General features: G+C 37.8%; 1 pseudogene; it reads right to left on the bottom strand.

The window, feature by feature from the left end:
- Positions 1-222: 222 nt before the first annotated feature.
- Positions 223-1,183, bottom strand: LOC103745498 (annotated as a pseudogene).
- Positions 1,184-15,669: the final 14,486 nt, after the last annotated feature.

The following is a 15,669-nucleotide window of genomic DNA, read 5'->3' as shown; positions in this document are numbered from 1 at the left end:
AAAATCCTACTTCAAGTTCTTTTTCTGGTAAACATCCAATAAGTATAGAGAACTGGCACTGTATGTCTAACATCACAAGGCAAATACAGAACAGTTTTTATTCAAACAAAGTCAAAGTATATTTGGGAATTAATTTTACCTAGTTTACAAAGAATGCATTGGCAGAATGATCAGGTATTCTCCATCACCAGAAAATGTATCAATGTTGCTCTAGAAGTAAAGTTAGAATTCCGAAGACATCACAAAAGTGAAGCTACTTACCCTCCTGATGAGTTTTCTCAAGGCTTCTTTCATGTCCTTGTTCCTCAGATGGTAGATAAAAGGGTTCAGCATCTGGGGGACCACACAATAGATCACTGAAGCCACTACAGCCTTCTTGGGAGAGTCAGTCACTGCTGAGCTGATGTACACACCCAAAATTGTCCCATAGAACAAGGTGATAACTAAGAGGTGAGACCCACAAGTGGAAAATGCTTTATATTTTCTCCCCAATGATTGCATACTCAGAAGTGTTGACCTAATATGAGCATAAGAGAAAATAATTCCAGAGATAGGAATTCCACCAAATACACAACATACCAAATACGCCAGGATATTGTTAATGAGGGTATCCGAGCATGCAATCTTGATGAGCCATGCAAGTTCACAGAAGAAATGAGGGATTTCCAGGTCTTTGCAGAATGACAGGTGTAGCACCATCAGAATGTGCAAGATATCAAACACAAAGCTAATGAACAGTGAGACTAAAATCATCAGGACGCATGCACCAACATGGGTTCATTATTATGCAGTACCTCAGGGGGTAAATGGCCACATAGTGCTCATAGGCCATCACTGCAAGCAGAGAGTTTTCCAGTCCAATAAAAACCAACATGAACCAGGCCTGTGTGAGGCAAACTGTGTAAGTGAGGCTCTGATCCTGGGTCAAGATATTTGTGAACATCTTTGGGACTGTGTTTGTATTTAAACAGATGTCATTAGTGGAAAGGCTGGAGAGAAAGAAATACATTGCTGTATGTAGGTGTGGGTCAGAGGTGACAACCATGATGATCAACAGATTTCCTGGGACAGTGACCAGATACATGGTTAGGAACAGGCTGAAAATGAGGGGCTGGAGTTCAGGATCATGTGTCAGTCCAATCAGAATAAATTCCAAAGGAACTGATTGGTTTATGAGTTCCATTTTTTGATACTTCTTATGGAAATGTTTGAATAAAAGAAAAAGTTAATGAATGATCTGTAGATGTACCATAACAACACCTTACATCTTGGCAGAAATAAAAATCTCTATGATCTCTTTACACCAAATAATCAATTCAGGGCATGATGACTGATGTAATCTGTTCAACATTATATACAGTTTGGGATTTAGAAAAACCCTAGAAACCTAGAAAAAAAAAGAAAAACAAAATTTCCCTTCATGTGTAGTGTGAATGTACATACCTGCTAAGGTTCTCTCTGCTTACTGTCGGCTACTTCTCCTCCCAGTGCTGCTCATTGTATTGTGCTACCACATATGTTCCCAAAGTGCCCAAACTCTATAAAACAATGACATCACTTTCATTCACAATTAATCTGAATTTTAAAAGGAAGTAATATGAGAATAAAATATCCGTATTTATACTCTAGAAAAATGATGTCAACTTGGTCATTCTTGAAAATAAACCAAAAAGCCCAGCAGATTACAGATGAGGCCATTCATGCTATCAGCTCCCCAAACACATGGATACCATGAGCTCTGATAGTATTTTTGAAAACATTTGCCAGAGATCAAATTTTCTTGGACTTTCTATACTAATTCCTGCTCATACTTTTATTGTAAAGAACTAAAATCCTCGTAATTTTTTTCAGGTTTCATATTTAAATTTTTCTTAGATGATCTCTTCATCAATATGGCATGTTTCCTCTTCAAGATAGTTCTTATCATATGCATAATGTTAATTGAGGCAGTTAGAGAGCAGCATACTTCAGCAAGTCATTTAAAAAATCAGAACAAAACTATGGTGATAAAATTTTCTGTCCCATCCTAAGGAAACTTCTTCCCTTAACATCTGAGACAGGAAATCATTAAATAAGCGAATAAGTGAATGAACATCTAAATCAGAGAAAAGTGCGAATTCAAAGCTGGTGTAAGGCAGATGGAAATGAAAATATTTTTGTGGTATTCAGACCATAGCATACATTAATTGCAAGTTATATTAAGAGGAATATCTCTGAAGAATAGCAATCCTCATTCAATACAGCTGAGCTTGTATAATACAGAGAAAGAGGACCACACTGTCACTAGGCAAAGATGTCTGAAAATGCAAATTTCAAAGAACTTGTAAGAACTTACTATGTGAAAACCCCAATTGTTCATTTCACAAACTCCAGCAAAGGAAGAGATATATTCATTCATCACTCTGATAAGACTTGCAGAATTTCTTATAGAAGCTCATGAAATCTAACACACTAACCTAAACACACCTACTGCCTAAAAGATCAAATTTATTGGAAATATTTTTATTTTTATTTTGGATACAAGCTTATTTTTTATTGAATTTTTGTGCATTTCATACAAAATCATCTTAATCATCTTTATATCCCCTCTCCCATCTGGAACCTCCTATAGCTCACCAACTGGATTACAAGCATTCTATCATATATGTTAAGGCCTACTTAGTTTAGTGTACCCAGATGTCCTTCAGTGCAAGTTCAGTCTAGTGGCGTCTAGTCAGTTTATCTAGAGTCATTCCCTTAAAGAAGATAAACTCTTCCTCACCCAGCAGTAATCGGCTGTCTATAGTTCTTTGACTAAAGTTTGGGTCTGTTGCCCATTTTCCCAGGTCTATGCTGGGTTTTTGTCTGCTTGTTTCCAGAGGTCTTGTGCATGCTGACACAGAGGGTAATAAAACATCATTTTAAAAGAGCCAATAATTTGAGAAGAGGCTAATTAATTTTGAAGAAGAGAAGAATCCTTGATGTTGTAGAGATCAGCTGCCCAGCAGAATGAGACCAGGTCTGATGTCATTATAAAGCCAGTGAGACTGTGCCAAGAGCATGTAAGTTACATTACTTGTTTCTCAGTGCTTGTTTTCCTCATTTCTTCTCTTGAACCAAAGTGTATCAAAACAGTCCTATTTTTGTGCATTCATTAATGAAGTAATTATAGATCATTTATGTTTTTTTTTTCATGGAGAATGATGCTCAGCATCTCACCTGGGTATGGAGAGCAGAACATACCAGCACATCCTGTTCCCAAGTAGCATCCTGACTCTTTAAACCTTCCTTCATCCTGCATGAGTCTGTCATGAGTCAAGCATAAGCAGATCATCTCTAGTAGAACAAGTGGCTCTTGTTTCCTGATTGCTTAGGGATTTTAAGTGAGGATTTCACTGGCTGACACCTGTAATCTCTATATCCTTCAGGGATTGATAAAAAAAGCTTCTAATTCTATCCCATAAACACCACCATCATTCTTGTCCCAGGAGTGAAGCTCCATAAAGACCAAATGAAAAAAAGTGAGAATGTTAGGGTGGTTGAGTCCTTGTCCCTGAGGCCATGCTTCCATCATTCATCTTACCCCACGTATTCTGCTTCCACACATTTCACAGAGCTTGCACACATACCACATCCAAGTATTATAAGTAAATAATGCATTCCACTTATGTCTTTTATTTCCTCCTATTAAGAAGCCTAACTGAATGCTAAATGTAAAAATATACATGAGCTTACATGTTCATATGTGTCCAGAATATGCAAATAAGTATGCATATGTTAGCATGAACTTACAGATACGCTGAACTGACTATTTCATTATGTATTAATGATTTGTTAACATTCTTTAAAAATAACTAGCACTTTACATATTTGTGTCCATCCATTCATGTGCATTTGCTTAGGTTAATGGAAGCATGTGTGCCCTGGCATATAGTCAGAGAGAAATTTGCAGTAACTGAGTCTCTCTCGTCCATGATTCTCCCATTAATCAAGTTCAAATTGTCAGGCTTGGTGACAGATTCCTTTACTCACTAAGCCACCTTGTCAGTCCTATTTTTATTAACAGAACTGATATATATATATAATTTATTGAGAATTTCATACATGCATATAAGGTGCTTTGATCAAATCCATGCCCACTCCCTCCCCTCCAACTCTTCCTACATCTCCCATCATTTTTTTCTGATAACTTCATGTTATCTTTCTTCTTTGATTTATGTATTTATTTTTATGGTGCTTTTGGCTACTCTAACATTCCCCTCTCTGAAGAGGTAACCCTAAAATCTTTTAAGGATTAGATACAAGCTCCCAAATACTTTCAACATTTTTGGCCTTTGGAACAGAATATGTTGCTAAGAGGCCCAAGAACATTTTGACTTTTAGCCAAGAAACTGGCTACTTTTCTTTGGGGTCTTTTTACGCTAACTGTGTAGCCAATTCCTACTTCCTATTCTTATCACGCCATCCTCTGAAGAGGTTACCCAAATTGCTAATAAGGAATAGGGACGCAAACTGCTCTGGCTTCTTCCATGCTGAACAGGGACTCAGGGTGAGGCAACTGGAGTACCCCTTCAGTGGATCTATCTAAAAGACTCCCAACTTGCATAACTCTTATCTCTAAGGGGAAAAGAAGGTCCTTGAATCGCGAATAGGAGATGTGAAGATAGGAGATCGGTTCCTCCTCATTTTTCTTTTGTCTTCCAAGGATGGACTCTAGAGTGATGGATTCAGGATTTGCTTTCAGGTGTTTTGATAGCTGTTGGAGTGGTTAGAATCAGTGTCAGTTCCCTCTCAAAGGCTTCTAGATAGGGAGAGAAAACAAATTTATCCATCATTTCTGAACAATAGTTGTTTGTCTCCCTTAGCTACAGGTGGGCACTACAGTATTGCAGACCAAGATTTTAAGTCTTATATCTGAGCAGCACTTTCTGGTTAGGAACAAAATCATCAATGAGAAATAATTGTCTAAATAACTTTTTATGTAGACTTAAGCCTAATGTCTGGGAAGTGTAATCCCTTGAACTTTTAGAGGAATATACTGATGACTTTACTCTTTGGTTATATTTTCCTTTTGGATCTTTAAGACCATACAGTTGGTCCAAATAAATCAATTTATTTTTACAGATAAGGTTGATTGTGGATCTGTTCCTCAGAGGTCATATGGGCATGGGAGGAGCTCCTGGCTCCTTTCTTTCCAGTTCCATCTATATGAAGATAAGTCAAAGGTCCTGGTAAACCATGTCTGGCTTCACTTGGAAGCATGAATGAGATGTTTCCTCTGAGTTGACCCTCTTCTTTGTAGACTGGACACTGGTTCAAGCCCATCTCATGGGGTCTTCATGTCCTCCCTGAACAAGAGGACAGGTGACTCACCACAGTTACAGGAAATTTTGAGAGATGTTCCATAGTCCCCTGGAACTTAGTCTACCTTGGAGGGCAAGGAGCAAAAACCTGTCTTTTAATTCCCTCTGACCACATTAGTATAGGCCTCAAACTATGGCTGTTAAATATCCAATAAGGTTAGTTCCACCAGTCTGGTACTTTTAATTATCTTGTGGTATATAGATGAGGCTTGGGTAAAAACCAAAATATTCTCAGGTAAACCTTGATGAGATACATATTTTGTTCCTTAAAGTAGTTGACTAAACTAAGACCACAGAAAATTTAAGATTACATCTATATTATTTTTGTCTCATCCTTTATATATCATAACAAACCTAGACAGACCTTCATTACTTGCTTAGGCTTTCTCATTTTTTCTCTTTTGGAAAATGTCTCCATTCCCATATCCTGTAACATCTTTTACATTTTCATTTTGTTTTTTTAAAAATATAAACATGAGGCATAATAGCATTAACAAATAAATTTTCCATCTGTTGTAGACTTCTTTTCCTGCTTATTACCTTTTAAGGTTGTAGTGTCAAGCCAGTGTTTGATTAAAGTTTTACTGGGGAACCAATGAATTTATTGAGCTTGCTTACCGAGATAACTGAGGGGTTGCTGAGGTGTATGTATGACCTGAGGGTATGCACACTGGAAAGCCTTTACCCAGCATGGGTAATGCCTTCTCTTCATAGCCTTCCCCAAACTGTATACTTTAGCCATCCCTAAATCCAGGAGGTCATGTGTGATTAGGGTCAAATTACATACAGTTGGCTGGGAAGAGTGGCTGGATACTCTGGTGAGGGTCCAATGACCCTGCTTGGCCCTCCTTCAATGAATGAGCATAAATGTCAACAAGCCCAATTGTGACGATGCTTAGCAATCAGGCTCAGCTGAAGTAGTGATGATGGTAGTTATTTCATGCAGAAGGGAATGCTGTATAGCATCACCTTATTAAAAGGACCTGGAATTTAAAAGGATTTGGTGCTAGGATCCGCATATAGGGGAAAACATACGTCATTTTTTTTTCTTTTCTGAGTCTGTGTTACTTCACTTAGTATAACAGTTTCTAGATCTACCTATTTACCTGTAAATTTCATTATTTAGTCGTTCTTTACTGATGAATAGAACTCCATTGTATAAATGTACCACATTTTGTTAACCACTTGTCAGTTGAGGGGCACCTAGGTTGCTTCCGTCTCTTAGCTATTGTGAAAAGAGCAGCAACAAACATGGTTGCACAAGTGTCTCTACAACAGGATGAGTCGTTAGGCATATGCCAAGGAATGGTATAACTGGGTTGTATGGTAAGTTCATTTTTAGTTTTTTTAAGAGTTCTCCACTCTGTTTTCCATAGAGGTTGCATGAGTTTTCAATTCCACCAGCAGGAAATGAGCATTCCCCTTTCACCATATCCTTGCCAGCACTTGGTATCATTTGTTCTCTTGATCCTAGCTAGTCTTATTGGGATAAGGTGATACCTTAGGATGTTTTTAATTTGCATTTCCATAATTACTAACGATGTTGAACACTTTTTGAGGTGTTTCTTAGTCATCTTTATGTCTTCCTTTGAGAATTCTCTGGTTAGATATTTAGCCCATCTTTTAATTGGGTCATTTGGTTTCTTGAGTCTTTGTTTTTGAGTTAATTATATATTCTGGATGTTAAACCTCTATCAGATGTGTCACTGGTTAATATTTTTTCCCATTCTGTGGGTTTTCTCTTCACTTTTTTGATTGTTTCTTTTGCTGTACAGAAGCTTTGTAGTTTAATGAGGTTCCACTTGTTGATTGCTGACCTTAATTCCTGAGCAACTGCTCTCTGATTTAGAAAATCCTCTCTTACACCTATATCTTACTGTCAATATTTTCTTCTAATAGTTTCAGGGTTTCCAGTTTCACATTGAGGCCTTTGATCCATTTGGAGTCGACTTTTGTGCAAGGTGAAAGATAAGGATCTAGTTTCATTCTTCTACTGGTGGATATCCAGTTTTGCCAGCACCATTTGTTGAAGATGCTGTCTTTCCTCCATTGTGTGTTCTTGGCACCTTTGTCAAATATCAGGTGGCTTAAATTGCGTGTACTCGGGTTTGGGTCTTCAATCATATTCCATTGATCTATCTGTCTATTTTTGTGCCACTGCCATGCTGTTTTTATGACTATAGCTCTGCAGTATACTTTGAGATCTGGTATAGTAATTCCCCTGTGTTGCTTTTTGTGCTCATGTTTGCTTTGGCTATCCTGGGTCTTTTGTGCTTCCATATGAATTTAAGAATAGTTTTTTATAATTCTCTGAAGTATGTCATGGGGATTTTGATTGGGATTGCTTTGAATCTATACATTGCTTTTGGTAGGATGGTCATTTTCACAATATTCTTCCAATCCGTGAACATGGGAGGTCCTTCCATCTCCTGGGGTCTTCCTCAATCTCCTTAATGATTTAAAAATTTCATTGTAGAGATCTTTTGTGTCTTTGGTTGGATTTACTCCAAGTGATTGTATTTATTTATTTTTTTGCAGCTATTGTGAACGGGAGCATTTCCCTGTATTATTTCTCCAATAGCTTGTTTTTGGTATATAGAAAGGCTACTGATTGTAGATTGATTTTATAACCTGTCACTATACCTAAAGTGTTGATACTTTCTAGGAGTTCTCTGGTGGTACTTTTGGGATCTCTTAGGTATAGTATCATATCATCTGCAAAAAGTGATAGTTTGACCTCTTCTTTTCCAATTAGTCCTCCTTTAATTTCATTCTCCTGTCTTATTGTTCTAGCAAGAGCTTCAAAAACTATTTTGAAAATGAGTGCAGACCGTGGTCATCCTTGTCTGGTTCCTGATTTCAATGAGAATGCTTCCAGTTTTTCTCCATTTAGAATGATGTTGCTGTGAGTTTGTTGTACATAGCTTTAATTATGTTGAAGTATGTTCCCCCCAGTCCAATTTCCTCTAGGACTTTGAACTTAAATGCATGATGAATTTTGTCAAAAGCCTTTTCTGCATCTATTGAGATGACAATGTGGTTTTTGTTTTTGAGTGCATTTATATGAGTTATGATGTTTATTGACTTGCATATATTGAACCATGCCTGCATCTCTAGGATAAAGCCGACTTAATCATGGTGGATAATCTTTTTGATGTGTGTCTGTATGCGGTTTGCAAGTATTTTGTTGAGAATTTTTGCATCTATGTTCATTAAGCAGATGGGTTTATAGTTTTCTTTTTTGTTTGTGTCTTTACCCAGTTTGGGTATTAGAGTGATGCTGGCTTCATAGAAGGAATTTTGGAGTTTGCCCTCTGTTTCTATCTTTTTGAATAATTTAAGTAGAATTGGTTGGAGGCCTTCTTTAAATGTATGGGAGAATTCTGCTGTAAATCCATCTGGGTTTTCTTTTTTTTAGTTGGGAAGATTTGTATTACTGTTTCGATTTTCTTATATGTTATGGGTCTGTTTAAAGTGTTGATCTCTTCTTGGTTTAACTTTGGTTGTTCCAATGATTTCAGATATCCATCCATTCCTTTTCGATTTTCAGATTTATTAGCTTACAGGTTTTTAAAATATTCCATTTTAATGGTCTGGATCTTTTGGGTGTCTGTTGTGATGTTTCCACTTTCATTTCTGATTTTGTTGATTTGGATTTGCTCTTTCTTTCTTTTGGTTAACTGGGCTAAGGGTCCGTCTATCTTGTTTAGCATTTCAAAGAACCAGCTCTTAGATTCTTTGATTCTTTGAATTGTTTCTTTGTTTCTGTTCATTAATTATTGTTCTGATTTTTGTTATTTCTTCTCCCCTGCTGGGTGTGGGTTTCATTTGTTCTTGCCTTTCCAGTGTCTTGAGTTGCAGTGTTAGGTCATTTATTTGGGCTCTTTTTAGTTTTTTAACGTAGGTATTTAGAACTATAAACTCCCCTCTTAGGAATGCCTTTAATGTGTCCCAGAGGTTGTGTTTTGTTGTATTGTCTTTTTAATGAATTCCAGGAATTCTTTTATTTCTTTCATAATTTCTCCTTTGACTCACTCATTGTTTAGGAGTGTTTTGTTCAATCACCACGAGTTCGTGTAGTGACTAGGGATTTGTCCATTGTTGATTTTGAGCTTTATTGCATTGTGGTCTGATAGAATGCATGGGATTATTTAATTTTTTTGTATTTCTTGAGGTTTGTTTTGTGGACCAGCATGTGGTCAATTTTTGTAAAAGTTCCATGGGGTGCTGAGTAGAAAGTGTATTCTTCGGTGTTTGGTTGGAATATTTGAAAGATGTCTATTAGGTTCATTTGATGTATGATATCATTTAATTCAGAAATATCTGTTTATTCTTTGTCCAGTTGACCTGTCTAATGGAGAGAGCAGGATATTTAACTCCCCTACTATTACTGAGTTCGGGTTAATCTGTGTCTTAAAGTCCTGTAGTGTTGTTTTTCTGAATTTGGGTGCACCAGAGTTTGATACATATATGTTAAAGATTGTCGTATCTTCTTGGTTAACGTTTCCTTTGATCAGAATGAAATGACCCTCCTTATGTCTTCTGATTAGTTCTACTTTGAAGTCATTTTGTCAAATATTAGAATTGCAACCCCTGCTTGTTTCTTACTGCCATTTGCTTGGAATATTCTTTTCCATCCTTTTATCTTAAGGTAGTGCCTGTCCTTGAAGGTGAGATGGGTTTCTTGCAGACAGCAAAGACACGGATTTTGTTTCTTAATCCATTCACGTAGCCTCTGTCTTTTGACTGTGGAGTTCAGTCCATTGATATTTAAGGTTCTTATTGAAAGGTGTGTATTGGTTGCCATCATTTTGATTGCTGTTTGTGTTCTCTGTGTAATTTTGTGTTTCTCAGATTATATCTTTGTTTATTTTCTTTCATTGCTCCTGGGGTATAGTTGTTTCTCACTCTGCAGTCTGTATTGCTTCAAGTATTCCTTGAAAGGCTGGTTTTGTGGACATGTATTCTTTCAAGCTATTTGTGTCATGGAGGATTTTTCTTTCTCCCTCAACATAATAGACATTTTTTTTGCTATCTAAAGTATTATGGGTTGGCATCTATTTTCATTTAAAACTGGAAATACCTTGGTCCAGGCTTTTCTAACTTTCATAGTTTGCACTGAAAAGTCAGTGGTAATCCTAATGGGTTTTCCTTTATATGTGACTTGTTGTTTCTCTTTTGCAGCTTTCAGAATTGTCTCTTTGTTTTGTACGTGTAGTGTTTTTACTATGATGTGCTGTGGAGAGTTTCTTTTCTGGTCCTGTCTGTTTGGTGTTCTATATGCATCTTGTATTTGTATGGGCATGTCTTTCTTTAATTTTGGGGAAATTTTCTTCCTCGATTCTGTTGGAAGATCTGGTCCATGTCATTATATTGGGATTCTTCTCCTTCCTGCATTCTTATGATTCGTAAGTTTGGTCTTTTTATGGTGTCACATAGTCCCTGCATATTCCATTCTTGTGATTTCTTAAAGTTTTCATAATCTTTGCTCAAGTGGTCTAGTTTGTCCACTTTATCTTCCTGTCTTGATACTCTGTTTTCTATTTCATTCATCCTATTGGTGAGGCTTTCTCCTATCATTTCTAATTGGCTTATTGATTGTTTCACTTTGTTCCTTATTTCAGCCTGAGTATTCTTCAATATTTCTAGCTCTTTTTTGAATTCATTCAGAAGTTTATCCCTATCTTCCTTCAGCTCTATGATTACCTTGTTTGTGTGTTCTTTAAATTCACTGAATTCTTTTATCATATTCATCATTGTTCTTTTGAGTTCCATGTCCTGCATTATCTCTAGGGGGTTCTCATTGTACTCCTCTAGGGGACTATTGGTATTTGGTAGGGATATGTTATTTTGGTTTTTGATGTTATTATTTTTTCTCTGTGATTTTGACATATGACTTTCTTTTTTAGTTTCTGATTCTTGCGTGAGACTCAAGCCTTCAAATTTGTGTCTGCTTCTTTTGGTGAACTTTATGTGTCTTTGTGGTTTTCTTTTTGGGCATGAAAGGCTGGTTCCTCTGAGCTTCCATTTCTCCCTTTTGATTTGATATTGGAGTGGCCAGATTGCTTTTGTCTTTGGGAGTTACCAAAGAGGCCCAAGTCAGATGAGGATCAGATGCTCTTAGGCTTTCTCCTAAGGTCTGGATCCCTCCAGGATAGATTTTGGCCTCAGGAATTTGGGGTTTGGACTGGCCTTGGAGCTAAGCACAGGAAAGATGCTGGTCTAGGGTAGCTGGTGGCCATGCCACCAGGAGATGCAAAGGAAGATGGGGGCGGGAGGTGGCCTCAAGGGCCCCTGTGGACTGCACTGAGGAACTGGATTAGTCTGGATGCAAAGGACCAGGAAGAGGAAAGGTCAGCCCTGGCGTCCAGGAAAGAGGTTGGCGTGTTGTGCAGTCCCAGGAAGGCAGAGGGATGTGAGGTCAGGGCCAGGCCCAGAGCGCCTCTGGGGACCCGAGAAGGAACTGAGTTACTCTGGTTGCACAGGATCAGGAAGCAGTGGTGGTTCCCCAGGTGTCTAGGGTGCCAAGACAAGGAATGGGACAGGACCTAGGCTAGGAGGAGAGACTGGCCGGGGAGATGGGAGGGTGAGTGAGGCTGTGGATGTCAAGGCAAGGAGGGCCCAATCGACTTACCCTGGAGAAAGAAGCTTGCAGGGCAGAGGGAGGCCTGCAGGGAGGTGAGGGTTGGTTCAGGCCCTGAAGCAGTGCTCCTGGGGACCTGAGAAGGAACTGAGTTGCTCTGGATGCACAGGATCAGGAAAAACCAGTGGTGGTTCCCCAGGTATCTGGGGCACCAAGACAAGGAATGGGCAGGATCCAGGCTAGGAGGAGAGACCAGTGGTGGAGATGGGAGGGTGAGTGAGGCTGGGGGAGTCAAGGAAAGGAGGGCAGGGTAGACTTACCCTCGAGAAAGAGAAGCCTGCGGGTCCTTGAGATATTTTTTATACATCTTACTATATTTTCCTGGATGGCTGAGAATTTGTTATGTACACTATGCTGACTTTGAACTGACAGAAATCTGACAATCTCAATTTTGTCTATTGGGATTAAAGGCATTCACCAGGATTCCTGTCCAAGAAGCTTAACAAAGAGACCCACAACTGGTCAATATTCAGAGAATAATGGTTGTAGAGTGCTCAGCTCTAAATGAGACATCTGTATCATGTGCTTTCCCTTGGACCTCAAGAATTACTGTAGAAGAAGGAATGGAAAATTGTAAGAGCCAGATACAGTGAACGTCTCCAACGATACAGTATTGAGTGTACTTGACAGGCTCCTTGCAGACAGTAACTCAACTGCTGTGATTACATGAACAAGATTTGCACAAGATAAAATAATCCAAAATTTAAGCATGGATGTGTGAAGGACCGATGAAGTTTCACTCAGAGTTGAGAAGCTATTGACAGCTGATGGTTGCTAGGGGAAGGAGAGTCAGTTATTTTCAGGGATGTTTCCACTGAAGCACTTGCCATGTTCTAGTAGATTGCTATATGCTCATGATCAGATTGGTGGAACTTTACAAACTCAGTGGGTTAAACAAATTGGCTTCTAAATATTTGTTTATTTTTTCCCATAGACTTCAACTGCTCTCAACCTTGGTCAGTGAGGCTTCATTTTGCAGTAGGGAATGGTTAATTGCTCAAAATAATGGAATAGTGACAGAGTTTTCAGTTTTAAAATGTACATTCATATCAGACCTCCCATCAAAGGTCAAGGAACATCGGGGAAGAGGGTGCAAAAAGAATATGAGACAGAGGTTAGAGAGGAAGTCTGTGAAATGCTTTTTTCTGGACCTGACATGATTGTTTTGAACATGGACTTAGTGACTATGCTTATCTGCACAAGATTAAGCCTGCTGATACTTTCAGCATAGATGGGAAAGTCCCAAACCTAGCTGAGGAGCATTTTTTAGCTACTGTGGGAAGGAGAGAGACTTCGAGAATGTGGCCACTGGTAGTTTGCCTACCTTCCAGAGGATGATGTCACAGCCATGGGCATATGGACAGCACTAATTTGCACTCAATTGGCTAAATTATAATACTATTACTAGTATATTAATTTAAAAATTCACAACCTTTCTAGAAAAGCAAGTTTGGGTGGTTCCAGGTGGAATTAGAGTGTGAGGTATCAAGGGTGAATATGATCAAGACACACTGAATGCACGTATGGCCTTTTCAAAGACCAAGTAAAAATAATATTTAAATAAACTATTGCTTAAAATGCTATGGTTTTCAAATGACATCTGACATCAGGTTCAGCTAAACAATATGCAAAAACAGTGAGTACTACCTCATACAGAGAGTCAAATTCAGAAACATTCTAGTTTCATGGGTTGAACTTTGTTTTTCTAAAACATCCTCAAATGCTGGCAAACCAGAATTTGGAGACCACTATTGCAAGACATTTACAATCATGTGGAATTCATATGGCATGAGTCATTAACTTTTCAAATGTTGTAGCAAACTCAGGAATTCTCAGAGGACACCTGCTCATTACTGATCCTTAGAGAGAACTTGGAGGAAATTCCAAAAATGAGGCAACTTATTCCCTTCAACAAGAGGCAGTCAGGAAAAAAAAAACTGTGCTTAAATAAAATATCACATTTCATTTCTCTCGTGTTTGGTGTTTAGAAATGGATATTTTCACATAGTGACTTAGGAATTGTAATCATCATGATAAATTCCTATCACCCATTGCATTGACACTTCTGAAGCCCTATTAAAAGACTGAGCTTTGGGATATTACTGATATTAAGTTATTTAATAAGGGTTATGAATCAGGCATATCTATCACACAATTTTAACAGTAATGTCTCATTACTATTAATTTGAAGTGATGAGTTAAGTCCACATAGAGACACATGTTTTGATATACAACACTCTGGTGTGTGCCATGTTAGGGAATCATTTGCATCAGGGTGGACTTCAGAGTTGACCATATGACACTGTATCTTATGATATCTATCTTCAGCATTAGTCATCCTCATGAGTTAATATGATTATCTCACCTTCTCCTAAATACATTGCCATCATAATGCTACAGGGATTTTTATGTTTGAAAATGTTGAAAAGTCCCTGAAAACACAGACATTATTTATAAACTGACAGATTCGAATTGAGATCAATTTTCAGAACCCAAATAAATGCTTCTGATATCTGAGGATGCAATATTCGCTACTGTTTATGACAGAGAATACTTACCTCAATACTTGCTCATAGTCATTATTTTCCTAAAATAATGTACAGATATTTTGGTGCCATAAAAAGAAACAAATGAATGGAATTTTGATAAAAATGAATGAAAATAAAAAATTACTTTTCTTGTTCTATATTCACTGATAGGATGATGAAATGAAATCTCCCAACAGTAGTGTTCAGGGTTCCTGGAGAAAGACAGGGGGAGAAAGAAGTTAGAAAATGGAAAGTGAGGAAACAAGGGCAGAATAGTTTGGAGAGAAAAAACATCTGGAAATATGAAAACAGACACAGTTAAAGAATATTAAATGTTTAATCAATAGATAAAGCTTTCAGGGTCCTCACAAGTGATAAGTGTAGTGTTCTTGTTTTGGGAACATTTTAAGAAAACTAAATATGAAATGAGATATCACTTATTTTTCTTTTCCTTCTTAAAATTTTATTTTTGGTTTCACAGTTAAAAAAAACAAAGAAAATAAAAATTCTCCATCTGAATTTTTCTGTAATCAGTAAATTGCCAGACAGAGTTGGAAGATAGGGTAATGTTTACACCTTCCCAGGTTTCTCCTCTTACCCCCATACCCCCTTGGGCACAACCACAAGAAACTCACCACAGCCTACTTATTCTCTCTTTTTTATTTACTCTTTCTTCTTTTTTTTTTTTATTTTTATGGGGCTTTTGGCTACTTTAACATGACCCACTCTGAAGAGGTAACCCTAAAATCTTTTAAAGATTAGATAAAAGCTCCCAAATACTTTAACAGTTTTGGCCTTTGGATCGTATGCCATCTTAAGATGTTGTTAAAGAAACTGGCTACTTTTTTGGGTCTTTTTACCCTAACTGCTTAGCCAATATCTACCTCCTGTTCTTGTCACACCATCCTCTGAAGAGGTTACCCAGCTTGTGGATAGTGAATCATGATGCAGACTGCCCTGGCTTCATCCATGCTGAACAGGGATGCACGGTGAGGCAATTTTAAATAGACCCTTCGTTGGGTTTATTTAAAAGACTCCCTAATTGCATAACTCTTATCCCTAGGAGGAAAAGAAAGTCCTTGATTTTTGAATAGGACATGTGAAGGAGAAGTAAAGGCAAGAGTAATTAACATTACAAGTTCTAGACAGGGAACTA

The sequence above is a fragment of the Nannospalax galili genome, unplaced genomic scaffold (assembly GCF_000622305.1).
Source record: "Nannospalax galili isolate Female #2095 unplaced genomic scaffold, S.galili_v1.0 scaffold544, whole genome shotgun sequence".
NCBI classification, from domain to species: domain Eukaryota; kingdom Metazoa; phylum Chordata; class Mammalia; order Rodentia; family Spalacidae; genus Nannospalax; species Nannospalax galili.
The sequence above is the reverse complement of the archived record's forward strand: the minus strand, read 5'-3'. Positions and strand labels throughout refer to the sequence as shown.